The sequence below is a fragment of the Bos indicus genome, chromosome 7 (genome assembly GCF_029378745.1).
Source record: "Bos indicus isolate NIAB-ARS_2022 breed Sahiwal x Tharparkar chromosome 7, NIAB-ARS_B.indTharparkar_mat_pri_1.0, whole genome shotgun sequence".
NCBI classification, from domain to species: Eukaryota; Metazoa; Chordata; class Mammalia; order Artiodactyla; family Bovidae; genus Bos; species Bos indicus.
This window is the reverse complement of record NC_091766.1, coordinates 61870516-61885188: the sequence shown is the minus strand read 5'-3', so window position 1 is coordinate 61885188 and position 14673 is coordinate 61870516. Positions and strand designations below refer to the sequence as shown.

The 14673-nt window shown below is 43.2% G+C and overlaps 1 long non-coding RNA gene across 7 annotated transcripts in view; it reads left to right on the top strand.

The window, feature by feature from the left end:
• LOC139184202 (uncharacterized) overlaps nt 1-12080 on the top strand; it is a 41690-nt gene extending 29610 nt beyond the window's left edge. For 6 of the 7 annotated variants that reach the window (XR_011567759.1, XR_011567761.1, XR_011567756.1 and 3 more), the window contains one exon: nt 1332-6983. This is a non-coding gene — a long non-coding RNA (uncharacterized lncRNA). The other variant, XR_011567758.1, reaches the window with a different exon arrangement.
• The last annotated feature ends 2593 nt before the right edge of the window (nt 12081-14673 follow it).

Here is a 14673-nt window from a genome sequence, read left to right as displayed (position 1 = left end):
TTAAGGACACAGTAGACTTAAACATGACTCTGAACCATCTTCACCTAATTGACAGTTATAGGACATGCCACAACACAAGAGCAGAGTACAAATACAACTTTTTCTCAAGAGCCTATAGACCATTTACAAAGTATCATTTACTTTATGTGTCATAAAATTAAGATTTCAGCAAAATATAAGGTATGTACCTTATTCATATCCTTGTTAGCATGAAACTACTGTGGAAAAAAATCATTAATGTGGGATCCTTAATGGAATCCTGGAAGAAAAAAGGACTTTTGTGGCAAAACTGATGAAAAACAAATGAAAGTTTTAGTTTAGTTAGTAATATTGTTACCAATGTTCATTTCCTTGTTATGATCATTGTACTACAGGATTAAGATATTAACATTAGGGGAGGCTGGGTGAGGAGTATATGGAAACTCTCCAGTATTTTTGCAACTTAACTGTAGGTCAATATAAGGTTTTTTAAAATGTAAGTGAGGTTTTGCCTATTAGCTTTTGTGAACTGCTGCCATAGTTAAGATAGTAAGAAAGACTTAGGTTACAGACCTAGGTTATCACTTATTACCTATGTAACTCTGGGTAAGTTGCTCAAGTCCTGTGAACCTTTGTTTTTTTAATTTGTAAAACGGATGTTGATACCTTAATTCTAAAATTGTTATGAGAATTAGGTATGTAGGTTATGGGCCAAGTACAACGCCTGGCACATAGGAGGCAGCCGCAGACTGTTTTCTTCCCACTGCACAGCTGAGTTGACCTGTGTGCTATGCCCCTATTCTTTTGGAGCCCATAGTCCAGACAGAAAAACATTCTGATCATTTCAGCTTTACTGTACGTGATTTCCTATCTGAGGACACTCCTCAGTCTACCTTGTACTGTTTGTGATTCAGCATTAATGATTCTCATGAGCATACAAAGAGAGTAACAGAAAAGATGACAATACCCCGTACTCTACAGTGAAGTCCTTGAGAAGAGGATTAGTAAACGCTTCCCCAGATTCACCACCCAGACCTGAGTACAAGGCTTTTCACAATTATATTGAAGTTAGTGGAAAGTAAGAAAGGAAGAGAAATCTGACCACACACCCAGTGAATGAGGCTGTGGCCAGTGGCTTTTTGTTTTTGTTTGGCTTTCCATTGAAGGAGGATCTGTGTCCCCTACATCCTGGGCTGCTGCCGCCTTTTCCCTTCTTTTTCACCCCTGGTGGTTCCGTGCCAGGCAAAGGGCCAGCAGAAGGATGGCGTTAAGAGTTGATTTGTCTTCTTCCAGTCATATGGTGATGGGAACTTTTATCAGGAGTTTGGTCATTTTCCTTTCTTTTCCTCTAGGCTTCAGCATGGTTTGGGAGACCTTCTGGCTTCCATCCTGTTAATGATGCAGCTTTCAGTCTGCAAGCTTGAGATGAGGGATCCCACCACTGGAACTTTAGCTGTTCTGATACAGGCTTGCTGGTGGTATCTTCTGCAAGCATCACACCCATGCTGCCTTCTGGGGAGAGACTGGTACCTCCTGCCGACATACTGAATTGCCCTCTGAGGACAAGGAGATGCTCACAGGCCTTGCTACCTCATAGGTGGGTACATGTTGGAAGCACCTGCCCTGGCCACGCTGGCTCTGCTTCTTCCTGGATTCATGAAGGTTGCTCCTGCCAGTGCTGGGTTGATCTGCCCCGAGTGTGAAGACTTGGTGGATGCCATGTCATAGTACCTGCCATCATTGCTGCCTCCCCTGCCCCTGCTGCCATCCTTTTGCCAGGTATCGCAGGTTTCATGATGGCAAGAGTACGTGCTCCCATAAGACTGCTAGGAGGACTCTTGGAGTCCTCGCTCCCCATTAAGCATAACCAGAAGAGATGACTTTAACTAGCTCAGAGATGATGTGAAGTCAACCTGATGCTGACCTGATCTTGATGTTCTTCTCCGAAGATATTCATGACCTGTGCTGAGGGGGAAGAAACAAATAGAGAAGGAAATGAGTGAAAGGCCTCTCTCCCTCTCCTTTGAATAACTCAAGGGCTTGTAATTAGAAGAATTTTTGATGTTAAGTCCAATCTCTTTAACATCCTGTCATATGGTAGTGATTCATGTTTTGCTTGAACAGTTCAAGTGTTAAAAAGAGCACAAGTGAATGTCCTCATACCCCTTTATTTTTGTACACTTTTTGTTCATACAGCTGCAGAATAGATTCCAAAGGCAGTTCATGTTTTCACATGAGCCTCACAGCACCAACTGCTTTGTAGCAGCAAAGCACCATGGCGCGGTTTTCTCCTGAATCTTAGGTAGACTCTTCTTGCCCTCTGCCTCTGCTGCTGCTACTGCTGCTAAGTCACTTCAGTCGTGTCCGACTCTGTGCGACCCCATAGATGGCAGCCCACCAGGCTCCTCTGTCCATGGGATTTTCCCGGCAAGAGTACTGGAGTAGGGTGCCATTGCCTTCTCCAGTCCTCTGCCTCAAAGGCAGATAAATCCACTCTGTCCCAGCTGGGATGGCCTGAGCACTGCTAGAGCTCTTCCCTGATAGTCTTGGGAGGTTTTTCCAGTAAATGGAAAGATCTCCAGCACTTAAAGAGCAACACACCTGAAGGTAAAAAGAGCAACTGGTGGCAACTTTCAGATGGAGGCATTGCCTGCGAATTGATTGCCTGTGCAGATCCATGCTTGTGGATTGCTATCTTAAGTTCAAACAGGGCTGTTAACCCTTGGCCTAGCCATATTCTCCTCGCTCTTTTCAAAGAGGGACCAAGTCCTGTGCATTCTACTTCACTTCTCACATCCACCTCTTTTTCTTGACAGGCCAAGCCCTAATTTGGATTAAGTACATTAAGTATATCACTGATCTCATCATGTTAGTTGCTCAGTCATGTCCGACTCTTTGTGACCTCATGGACTGTAGCCCACCAGGCTCCTCTGTCCATAGAATGGCTCCCTGCCATCTGCTAAAATAAGTACATGCAAATCCCTCCCTCCATCCCTCCCTCTGGCACGCAAGGCCCATGAACATCCTCAATCGCCCTGTCTGGTGTTACTTTCCACAATCCCCCTTATACACTCAGTCGAAGGTCTCTTCCTCCACAAAGGCTTGGTGAACCTCTGGGGCCATGTCATATCTCTCCTTCCTTTGAATCCATACCATATTTGGGAGTCCTGCCACAGAGACACCTAACAGCTTCAGTTCCACATTGGAGTGTATTCTTTGCATCACTGTCTTTGTTCTGCTCTATGATTCTTAAAGGGAGGGACTGAAACGCCTAGACTCACCTGGTCAGCTCTGAGGTCTTTGTGGGCTTGAGCCATGTGAACCATGTAATGCAGCAACATAGATTTGTTGCTTAAGGCTATCTTCTGTGAAGACGGCTGAAAAGACACATTACCTCCTGTCCCAGTTTCCTTATCAGCCTCCTAAGGATCTGTTTCCCTAACTCCTACAAGCAGTGTCTGGTAAATGCGGTGAACCCATACCTAGCGCCCTTAGACAAAGGGGCCCTCTAGGCAGACCTAGCCCCTCAGGCAGTGTGGCTAGTAGATTCCGGGCTGAGGCAAGCCAGCACCGTGATGGTCACACAGCTGGTCAAAGAAACGCAGCCTGGATTGTGGATCTCACCCTCAGCTCCAAGCCAGGGGAGCCAGGCACCCTGGTGCCGTGAGCTGCCTGCAGAACTGTGTGGGACAGCCTTACTGACTCTCAAACCTCAGACTTGAACTCCCCCACCCTTCCCTACCCCCAGCCCTACTCAAGTTCACTTGCTCATCAATCTGAGCAGCTTAGCTTTCCTTGTAGACCAGAGGTCAGCCAACCATGGGCTGTATCCAACCCACTACTTGTTTTGGAAATAAAGTTTTACTGGAAAACAACTTTCTTTTACATGTTTTCTATGGCTGTTTCTGTGCCACTGTGGCAGAGTTGAGTGACTGTAACAGAGACCATATGGCTTCACAAGGCTAAAATGTTATCTTGCCTTTTACAGAAAAAATTTGCCTACCATGTCCTAAACCTCTGTGTGTCTGGAACTTAGTTCACCCGAAGCACCTCCACCTCTCATGTATTTTGTGTTATTACTGAGAGTCTGCTTGTAGTTGGTCTCTGCTCTTCTGTCCAAACAACCTGAGCAAGGGCATGTGTTCCTTAGGGCTTCCAGGGCTCACCTACCTGGTGTGAAATCCATCTTCGCTCCTTAGTAGCCTGTAGCCTTAGGAACCTCACTTTACTCAGGCATAAGATGGAGATGGTAGAAGATGTGCAGTGTATGAGTTAATACACTCAGTTCCAGCGGGGACAGATCCAGTAGGATGTTAAGTAGATGGGAGTGGATTTCAGCACCTTCCTCTGTAAGAAGCGCATGGAGAATTTGGCGTTGGGGATCCAAGTGTGTGTGGATCTTCTCCACAGGCAAAGGAAGGTGGAACTTGCTGGTTCAGCTCTTCCCTGTCTGGATCCAGTTCCATTCCTGCCACATTTTGGACTCACCACCTTGGGGCTCCCACGTGCTTTCCTATGCACACACCTCACACTAACCCCCTTTTATTTATTTATTTTTTTTGTTGATATGCATTTTATTTATTTTTTTTTCTAATTTTATTTTATTTTTAAACTTTACATAATTGTATTAGTTTTGCCAAATATCAAAATGAATCCGCCACAGGTATACATGTGTTCCCCATCCCGAACCCTCCTCCCTCCTCCCTCCCCATACCATCCCTCTGGGCCGTCCCAGTGCACCAGCCCCAAGCATCCAGCATCGTGCATCAAACCTGGACTGGCAACTCGTTTCCTACATGATATTTTACATGTTTCATTGCCATTCTCCCGAATCTTCCCACCCTCTCCCTCTCCCACAGAGTCCATAAGACTGTTCTATACATCAGTGTCTCTTTTGCTGTCTCGTACACCGACTAACCCCCTTTTAGCCTCAAACCTCCAGAGGGTGGGACAGCCCAGAGCAACTGAGGATGGGACGGGGTCAGTGATTGTTGACCACTTCGCCTATTGTACCAGAGATGATCGAGCCCGTGGACGCAGATTGGCCCCCACGCAGGGTGTGGAACCATGGTGGGCAGTCTGGAGGGCCATCCTCTAGCCTGATGCACCAGTTCCCTGCAGCCTCGCTGTGTGCTGCAACGTGGGCAGCCGACAAGACTGCAACTCTTTGGCTCCCTCAGGAGCCTCCACCTCAGCCTAAGCCACTGCGCCTGGCCGCTTTTAATCCTCTCTTGTCCACTGTGAACTGTCACCGTCTCACACCCGTGTGTCCTTGGCCCCCAACAACCTCCCTCCCCCAAAACATAGTGCCGCCCTGCTATAGACCCTGTGACCCTCTGGAGGGATATGGGAGCCTAAGTCTACTCTTCCAAGGTTCTGGAAGGAGAGAGATATTCATAGAACTCACAAGATGTGCTGCATTCAACATTTGGATCCACCACAAGGAGTAGGCTTATTGCCAGTCACGGACAGTGATAGTGAAGTGAACACAGATCTGGGGGCCTCAGGAAGAATACCATGGGGCCATGGGTCAGGAAGCAAAAGTTGTGCAAGATTGCTAGAAATTACCACATAGACTGGAGGATGTGCTGAGGATAGAGTCAGCAGGCATCAAGCCACAGAAGGCATTTTAAGGCCAGAGGGCACCAGAGAAGTTTACAGCAAGACTGTGACAAATGACGTTTAGGTTTTAGGAAAAGGGTTCCAGTAGCTTCTTGAAAAATGGCTTTAAGAGGAATGTCTGTGGAATCTGACCAGTTATTAATATGAGGCTCCACAACAGTCTAGGCAAGATATAGTGACCTGATTTAGGACAGTAATTGTTAAGAGAAAAGAGGTGCCAAATTCAAGAATCATAAAGGGATTAAATCAACAAGACATGGTGATGAATTAGATGGGGTGGTGAGAGCATGGATCTTGGGGCGTAGGAGAAAGTGGGACCTAAGAGGACCTTTCTTCTCTGGTACAGGAGGAAAAGATGGTTTAGGCAGAAATGATTTGGAGAAGCCAGGAGAAGACATTTGCCTAATGCCCTCCATTTGTTCTAGACCCAAGAATTCTTTTTAATTTATTTTTAATTGGGGAATAATTATTGTGCAATACTGTGTTGGCTTCTTTCATACAACAATGTGAATCAGCCATGACTATACATATGTCCCCTCCCTGTTGAACTTCCTCCCACCCCAGCCCCACCCCACCCCTGCAGACTGTCACAGAGTGGTGCCGAGTTGAACTCTGTGTTATATAGCAACTTCCTACTAGCTATCTCTTTTACATATGGTGACGTATATGTTTCAGTGCGACTCTCTCAATTTCTGCCACCCTCTCCTTCCTTCACTGTGTCCAAAGTCTGTTCTCTGTGGTTGCATCTCTGTTCCTGCCCTGCAGATGGGTTCATCAGTACCTTTTTCCTAGATTCCAAATATAAGCATTAATATATGACAGTTGTTTTTCTCTTCTGACTCACTCCACCCTGTATAATAGGCATTAGGTTCGTCCACCTCACTAGAATTGACCCAAATGCATTTCTCTTATGGCTGTATAATATTCCGTTGTATATATGTACCACAACTTCTTTATCCATTCATCTGTTGATGGACATCTGCATTGCTTCCATGTGCTAGCTATTGTAAATATTGCTGCAGTGAACACTGGGGGAGGGTACATGTTAGACCCAAGAATTCTTAACCTGAGGTCCATAAGGCCCTTGGCAGTCTATGAATGGAATTCAAGGAGTCCATAAAGTTGGTGGGGAACATTTACATTTTTATCTTCTCTTTTTGGTGTAAATGTAAATTATTTATTTTAAAAAGCACTTACATAATGCTTAGTATATTCTAGTTACTGTTCTGTATCCTTGAACACATTCGTTAATCTTCATAACAAATATGTTAGTAAGTGCTGCCGTCTCTTTTTCACATTAGAGGGAAACGTGTTATTCATCTATTGCTACGTAGCAAATTATTCAAAAACATATCGACTTTGGACAACACATATTTATCATCTCACAGTTTTAGGGCTCAGGAATTTGGGCATGCCCTCAGCCTCTCACAGGGCTGCAGTCAAGGTGTTAGCCAGTTCCAAGGACTCGTGTGAAGACTTGATTGAGAAGGGATCTGCTGCCAAGCTCATGTAAGTTGTTGCTGAATCCAGTCCCTCCAGGGCTGTTGTGTTGTGGGCCTCTGTTCCTTGCTGGCTATTGGCTGGTTGCCACTCTCATTTATTTGTGGGCCTCTTCAGCATGTCAGCTTGCTCCATCAAACTCAGAAAAACAGCAAGTTTGCCAGCAATATAAAAGCCATACAATTCTGGAACCTAGTGGAAGTATGATCTCCTCATCATTGCTTCTGTTGGTTAGACACAAGTTACTCAAAAGGATGAGATTATGTAAGACTGTGACTAGAAAGAGGCAGCGATCACTGGGGGCCGCTTTAGAACCTATCTCCTGCAGGAACAAGGCCCAGAGGGAACCGTTAACTTACCCAAGACTACACAGGTAAGGGGCAGCCAGGATTCCAAACTGAACAAGGCAACTCTAGAGTCTGTGTTCCCACTGAACGGCGCTTCTTCTTATGGTGTAAATTGGATGTACCAGTGTATGTGTTGAATTTTCTGTGGGGTCACACTAGAAATTGTGGATAAATGTTTCCTGAGAGAAGGAGAGAGTGGATAGGATATTAACTCTATCAGGTATGTAATCTGCAACTATTTCCTCCTAGTCACCGGTTGCCTTTTCATTTTGCTGATGGTTTCCTTTTCTATGTAGAAGCTTTTTAGTTTGATGTAGCGCCACTTGTTTATTTTTGCTTTTCTTGCATTTGCTCTGGCTGTCAAATCCAAAAAATCATGGCCAAGACCAATGTCAAGGAGCTTCCTATGTTCTCTCCTAAGAGTTTTATGGTTTCAGGTTTTACATTGAAATCTTTCATCCATTTGGAGTTAATTTTTGTGCATGGTGTAAGACAGTGGTCCAGCTTCACTCTTTTTGTGTGTGGCTGTCCAGTTCTGCCAACAGTATTTGCTGAAGAGACTGTCCTTTCCCCTTCTTTACCACTAGGGCTTCCCAGGTGGCCCTAGTGGTAAAGAACCTGCCTGCCAATGCAGGAGATGTATGAGACGTGGGTTTGATCCCTGGGTCGGGAAGATCCCCTGGAGAAGGGTATGGCAACCCACTACAATATTCTTGCCTGGAGAATCCCATGGACAGAGGAGCCTGGTGGGCTACAGTCCATGGAGCTGCAAAGAGTCAGACATGACTGAAGCAACTTAGCACACACGCATGTCCTTTCCCCACTGTGTATTCTTGCCTCTCGACGTAAATTAATTCACCTTACACATGTGGTTTATTTTCTAGGCTCTCTTTTCTGCTCCATTGATCTGTGTCTGTTTTTATGCCAGTACTGTACTACTCTGATTATTGTAGCTTTGTAATATAGGGATCATGATGCCACCAGCTTTATTGTTCCTTCTCAAGATTGCTTTGGCTATTCTGGGTCTTTCATGGTTCCATACATGGGGAATTGAGGCTCCTTGGTGAGGCAGGTGGTCAGTTAACAGGAGAGCCAGATCTGGAACCTGTCACCCTGGTGCAAAGCTCTGGCCTTCCATTCAGGGCTCTGGCAGAAGCTGGACAGATTGTGTGAAATAAGACCTGAACTCCTTGCTGTGCCCTCATTCCCCAGACCTTCCTGGAGATCTCCTTAAAAGTTGTCTGAAACTTAGCAGCAGAGAGAGGAGCAGGGGAAATACATGCGTGAAGAAGGGACAGAGATGCAAGAGTGGTGCGTGGAGAAAAAATGGAGCAGATGGGAAAACAGAGGAGACTCAACAGGGTGAATTGGGAGGGTAGGGGGCAGTGCAAGAAACCGTATCTCAGGTCTGAACAGCATTGCTCAAAGCCCTACACGTGACATCCAGTGGAACCTGCCATCTTAAAGCTGACTTTAGTCTGAGCAACCCTAACTTCTATCTGTCCGGCCAGGTGGGTAAAGTTTCCGTCAGTTTATCAGCAGTATCTTTGTCAAGCTTCTTTTTTTTTTTTAATTCACATTTGTTTTACACATGACAGTCATTGTGCCCTGTCTTCAACGTTTAATATCATCCAACTCATCCATACCTACAGCCTTCACAGTGAGGTTACCCAAGTCAAGCCGTAAGGACGCATTCTAATCTAAGCTATAAAAAGCCTAATTTTGTGTTAAATCAGGATAAGCCAGTACTCTAGAGAAAACACATAAACTGCTAAGTCCTCTTCTTGTCCCAAGTTGGTCATCCTGGCCCCTTGCAGGAGCGTGGATTCCAGCTGTTAACGTTATGAATTCTCCCACACTGGGGCCAAGATGAGTCTATTCCCACTACAGGAATTTCCAGACAGGACAGAGAGAATGGCATTAGCTGCCTCAACAACTGACTTGGTTGGGGTTAGAAGCAGGGACTCAAACACCATGGAAACTCAGAGTCACAGAACCACCAAACTTAAGCTAGGCAACAGAGTTCACCTGATAGAATGCCTTGCTTTTGCTTCAGGACATAAGGACATCTTTTCCTGATCAAGGGTGTATTTTATCTCCTTTATAATACTGATTTAGTGAAAATGAGTGTATTGTCACACAACACAAAAATATGCCATTATTCAATGGCTGCTGCTATTTAAGCTGAAACAATTATTATATATTCCTAGTGAACTGAACTTTTTAGACACTTTAGAATTTTAGACAATTCTAAAGTGTCTTCTCATAAGTCTAGTTATTTATTCTATAAAGCCTACTCTGACTAATTTTAGCACAGTACCCAAGTTTTCCTTTTGTCAGACTTTATATGGGGCTTTCTTCCTGTAACTGAAATAACTTTTTAGTTTGCTTTGTATTTATGTTACTTCCCTGGTGGCCCTGCTTGCAATGCAGGAGACCTGGGTTTGATCCCTGGGTTGGGAAGATCCCCTGAGAAGGGCATGGCAACCTATTCCAGTATTCTTACCTGGAGAATCCCCATGGACAGAGGTGCTGGTGGGCTATAGTCCATGGGGTTGCAAAGAGTCAGACATGACTGTGTGATAAAGTGCATATTTATGTTACATCTCACATGAGGAACATGTGGTTCAGTATTCCATTTAGTCTAATAGTCTTTACTTCTAATTAGTATAGTTCGTTTACACTCAGTGGAATTAATGTTTATTTTGATTTAGTTCCATCATTTCAGTATTTGTTTCCTATTTCACTTACCTATTATGTAATTGCACTTAATTTTTTAGCATTAAGCCATAATACAGCATTGGAGGAGGACATAGCAACCCACTCCAGTATTCTTGCCTGGAGAATCCCATGGACAGAGGAGCCTGGCAGGCTACAGTCCATGGGGTCGCACAGAGTTCAACAGGACTGAAGCGACTTAGCAGCAGCAGCAGCAGCAGACTGTTTCGCTCAGTCATGTCCAACTCTTTGTGATCCCATGGGCCGTACAGTCCATGGAATTGTCCAGGCCAGAATACTGAAGTGGGTTGTCATTTCCTTCTCCAAGGGAACTTCCCAACCCAGGGATCGAACCCATGTCTCCCACATTGCACACAGATTCTTTACCAGCTGAGCCACCAGGGAAGCCCAAGATTACTGGAGTGGGTAGCCTATCTCTTCTCCAGTGTATCTTCCCGACCCAGGAAGCAAACCAGGGTCTCCTGCATTGCAGGTGGATTCTTCACCAGCTGACCTACCAGGGAAGCCCTGGTATCCTATAATTTTCATTTCCTATAATGTTTTATCAAGTTGGGCATCAAAGTTACATTGCCTTTACAAAATGTGGTAAAGAGTAGCCATGTTTTTCTATTCTCTAGAAAAGTTTGTGGTAGATTTTTGCTTTCTTCCATTATAAATGTTTAGAAGAATTTCTCTTGAAAATCATCTGAACTTACAGATTTCTTCATGGGATGATTTTTAATGTTTTATTCAGTTGTTTTAATAGATAGACCTGTTCAGATTTTCTATTTTTTCATGAATTGGTTTTAGCAAGTCATGTTTTCTAGGAATTAATACATTTCATCTAAGTTGTCAAATTTATTGTCAAGTTGATTCACAGTATCTTCATATAAATTTTGTAATCCCTATAGAATATTTTTCTCTTTTTTTTGGCCCTTATAAGGATTCATTAATTAAAAAAAAAATTTTGTGTCATAGCAGTGGTATTCTGCACATGAGAGGAGGCAAACTTAGCTATTGTTCCCTGCTCCTGCTGCTAAGTCGCTTCAGTCGTGTCCGACTCTGTGCTACCCAACAGATGGCAGCCCACCAGGCTCCCCTGTCCCTGGGATTCTCCAGGCAAAAATACTGGACTGGGTTGCCATTTCCTTCTCCAACGCATGAAAGAGAAAAGTGAAAGTGAAGTCGCTCTGTCGTGTCTGACTCTTAGCAACCGCATGGACTGCAGCCTACCAGGCTCCTCTGTCCATGGATTTTCCAGGCAAGAGAACTGGAGTGGGGTGCCATTGCATTGTTCCCTATTTAACCATAAATGCAATTATTTTTTAATGACTCGTTTACTTCTGAGTCAGGACAAAGGGCTTCCCTGGTGGCTAAAGAACTGCCTGCCAATGCAGGAGATGCGGGTTTTATCCTTGGGTGGGGAATATCCCCTGGAGGAGGAAATGGCAACCTACTCCAGTATTCTTGCCTGGAAAATCCCATGGACAGAGGAGCCAGGTGGGCTACAGTCCACGGGGTTGCAAAGAGTCAGACATGACTGAGCACAGCACAACAGCATTCCAAGTTCCTATGCAATATTGTTCTTTAAAGACATGACTTAGCAACTAAACAGCAACAGGGCAGAAATGCATGAATGTATCACCAGCACTGTGATATGCCTAGTGCATATTTGATAGTTAATTTTTAAAAAACCGATTACATGTTGATGGGGTAGAAAAGAAAAAAACTCCCACAGAATTTGAGCTATTTTCAAACATGTGTTTTGCCAGCCCTGTGCCTGGCTTATAAAGATGTTCAATATTTTATAATAAAGTATTACTTTATTTTATAAAGAACCTTTCAAATCAATAAGTAAAGGTGAACAGGCTAAAAAAAAAAACAGCAGAAAATAAAACCAAAAATATTTACAAAGTGTGTATCTGAATATTCAACGTAAGTAGTATTTAGAAACTACAAACTACAGAAGAGGATGTTCTACTCATATACAATTGAATAAACTCGAATAGGCAAAGAAACAGCTTGAAGATTTTATGTAGATCTGGGTGCAGGGAAGAAGATTCCCTTAAAAATGATGGCATGTTGGCACAATATTTCTGAGAGGAACGATAGGAAAATGCATATCAAAAGTGAAATGAATCAGAAAGAGAAAGAAAAATACTGTATTCTAACGCATACATACAGAATCTAGAAAAATGGTGCTGAAGAATTTATTTACAGGGCAACAATAGAGACAGAGAATAGACTTATGGACACGGCGGGGGGTGGGGGCGGGGAGGGTGAGATGCATGGAAAGAGTAACACGGAAACACTCATTACCACATGTAAAATGAACAGCCAACGGGAATTTGCTGTATGGCTCATGAAACTCAAACAGGGGCTCTGTATCAACCTAGAAGAGTGGGATGGGACGGGAGATGGAAGGGAGTTTCAAAAGGGAGGGGATATATGTATACCTATGGCTGATTCATGTTGAGGTTCGACAGAAAACAAAATTCTGTAAAGCAATTATCCTTCAATAAAAAAAAAATAATTTAAAAAAAGTTTAAAAATTAAACAATACCCTTTGATGCAGCATTTCCTTTCTAAGAAAATTGTTGCAGAGAAATTATCAGATAACTGGATAAGAATATAGATGCAAAAATTTATTACTTACAGAAATAAAATGTAAAAACAAAACAGGCCTTTTTCAGGAGGGAATGTTACAGAGACAATGCACTGAAGGAAAAAGGTCAACAAGTTAAGGAAATTTTTATATCTTAATTATTGATGGATATTAATGGATTTTCTTCCAATGACTCAGAAACAAAATAATAAAAAAATAATAATTGTTATGATCACCAGGTGGCAGCATGGCTCTTTTTTTAAAATGGAGCATTTTGCCATTGGTTCCAGGTTGTCCCTCCAGAAGTTCCAGCTTTCTTAGTCAACCAAGATCCATGTCTGACTTACAGAAATTCCCTTTTTAGCGTCATGCACTATGGTAAACTCCAGCACATTAGAACACCTACTGAAGCTCCCCACTGAGATGTTAGGGAACTCCATACTTTAAAGTTCTTCTTTAAATGAGAATATACCCCCAGTGATCCAAGTCAGCTCTAACCACATAGAGCATGACTGCTCTCCCCTCCAGAATTTGGAAACATTTAAAGATAGCTAGCACTGTTTTCCAACATTTAATCTTATCTTTTCCAGGTGGAAAAGTCTCCAGTTTTCTGCTTTGCTCTTTATAATGCTTTAGTTTTCTTGCCGTATTCATTCTGCTGTCGTTTCCACTTTTTCCAGTCAATCATGTAGCTAGCTAGTGCTTTGCGTATGTGTCTTTGGAATCCCGACACCAATGCTTCCTACTAGTATGTGCTTGGGCAAATTACTTAAGCACTCTGTCTTTCGGATTTTTCAACCATGAGTTAGGAAAATAATAGAACCTATGACCTCAAAGGTTAGTGGTGAGGATTAAATAGGACAATTGTGAAAAGTAGATAGCACAAGGTGTGGCACACATGAAATGCTCAATTTGTGTTAGCTCGAACTAAACTTCTGTTTTCTAAAAATAATACTCATGGAAATCTAATGAGAATGTCAGTAAACTGCCTAGCATAGCATATGGTGCTCAAGGGCTTCCCAGATGGCGCTAGTGGTAAAGAACCCATTAGGAGATGTAAGAGACTCGGGTTCGATTCCTGAGTGGGGAAGACTCCCTGGAGAAGGGCGTGGCAACCCACTCCAGTATTCTTTTCTGAAGAATCCCATGGACAGAGGAGCTTGGTGGGCTACAGTCCATAGGGTTGCAAAGAGTCAGACACGACTGAAGCAACTTTGCAAAACAAAAAACAAAAAAAAGCACGACACAGGAGAGCCAGCATGTAAGGGACACCTAAGGGCTCTGTGACTCATGACTAATGAAAACATAAATGATGGCAAGAGTGATGGCTTGGTGTTTTGTTTCTCTGTTTTATGAGACCTTGTTGGTTTTTTTTTTTTTTTTTTAAGATAGTTTTATGTTTAAAGCAAAATAAAGAGGAATGTAGAGAAATTTCTCATAGACTCCCCTACCCCTCTACATGCACAGCCTCTTCTATTATTAACATTTCCCATCAGAGGGGCACATTTGTTGCAATTGAGGAAGTGACATTGAACATCATAATCACCCCACCTCCATAGTTTATATTATGGTTCACTCTTGGTGTTGTAGTTTCTGTCTACTATAATGTTCCTTCTCCCTAAAGAGTGTCTACTAACATTTTTGTAGCATATTCTGCTGGTATCAATTCTCTCAACTTTTATTTGTCTCATAGAGTCTTTAATTTACCTTGCAAGTAGTCCTGTTTCTGATTAAAAACCTATGTGTGATTTTTTTCCAGGTCTGGCCATAGGCAATTACAAAGTCTTTCTTGACCTAAAACAAATAGACTGACAAATATTTCTCCAGCAAATGTGGGTTTATTCAGGATCAGCAGAGAATTGCAACTCGGGATCTGCAACAATGGGGAGCCACATGCAAGTC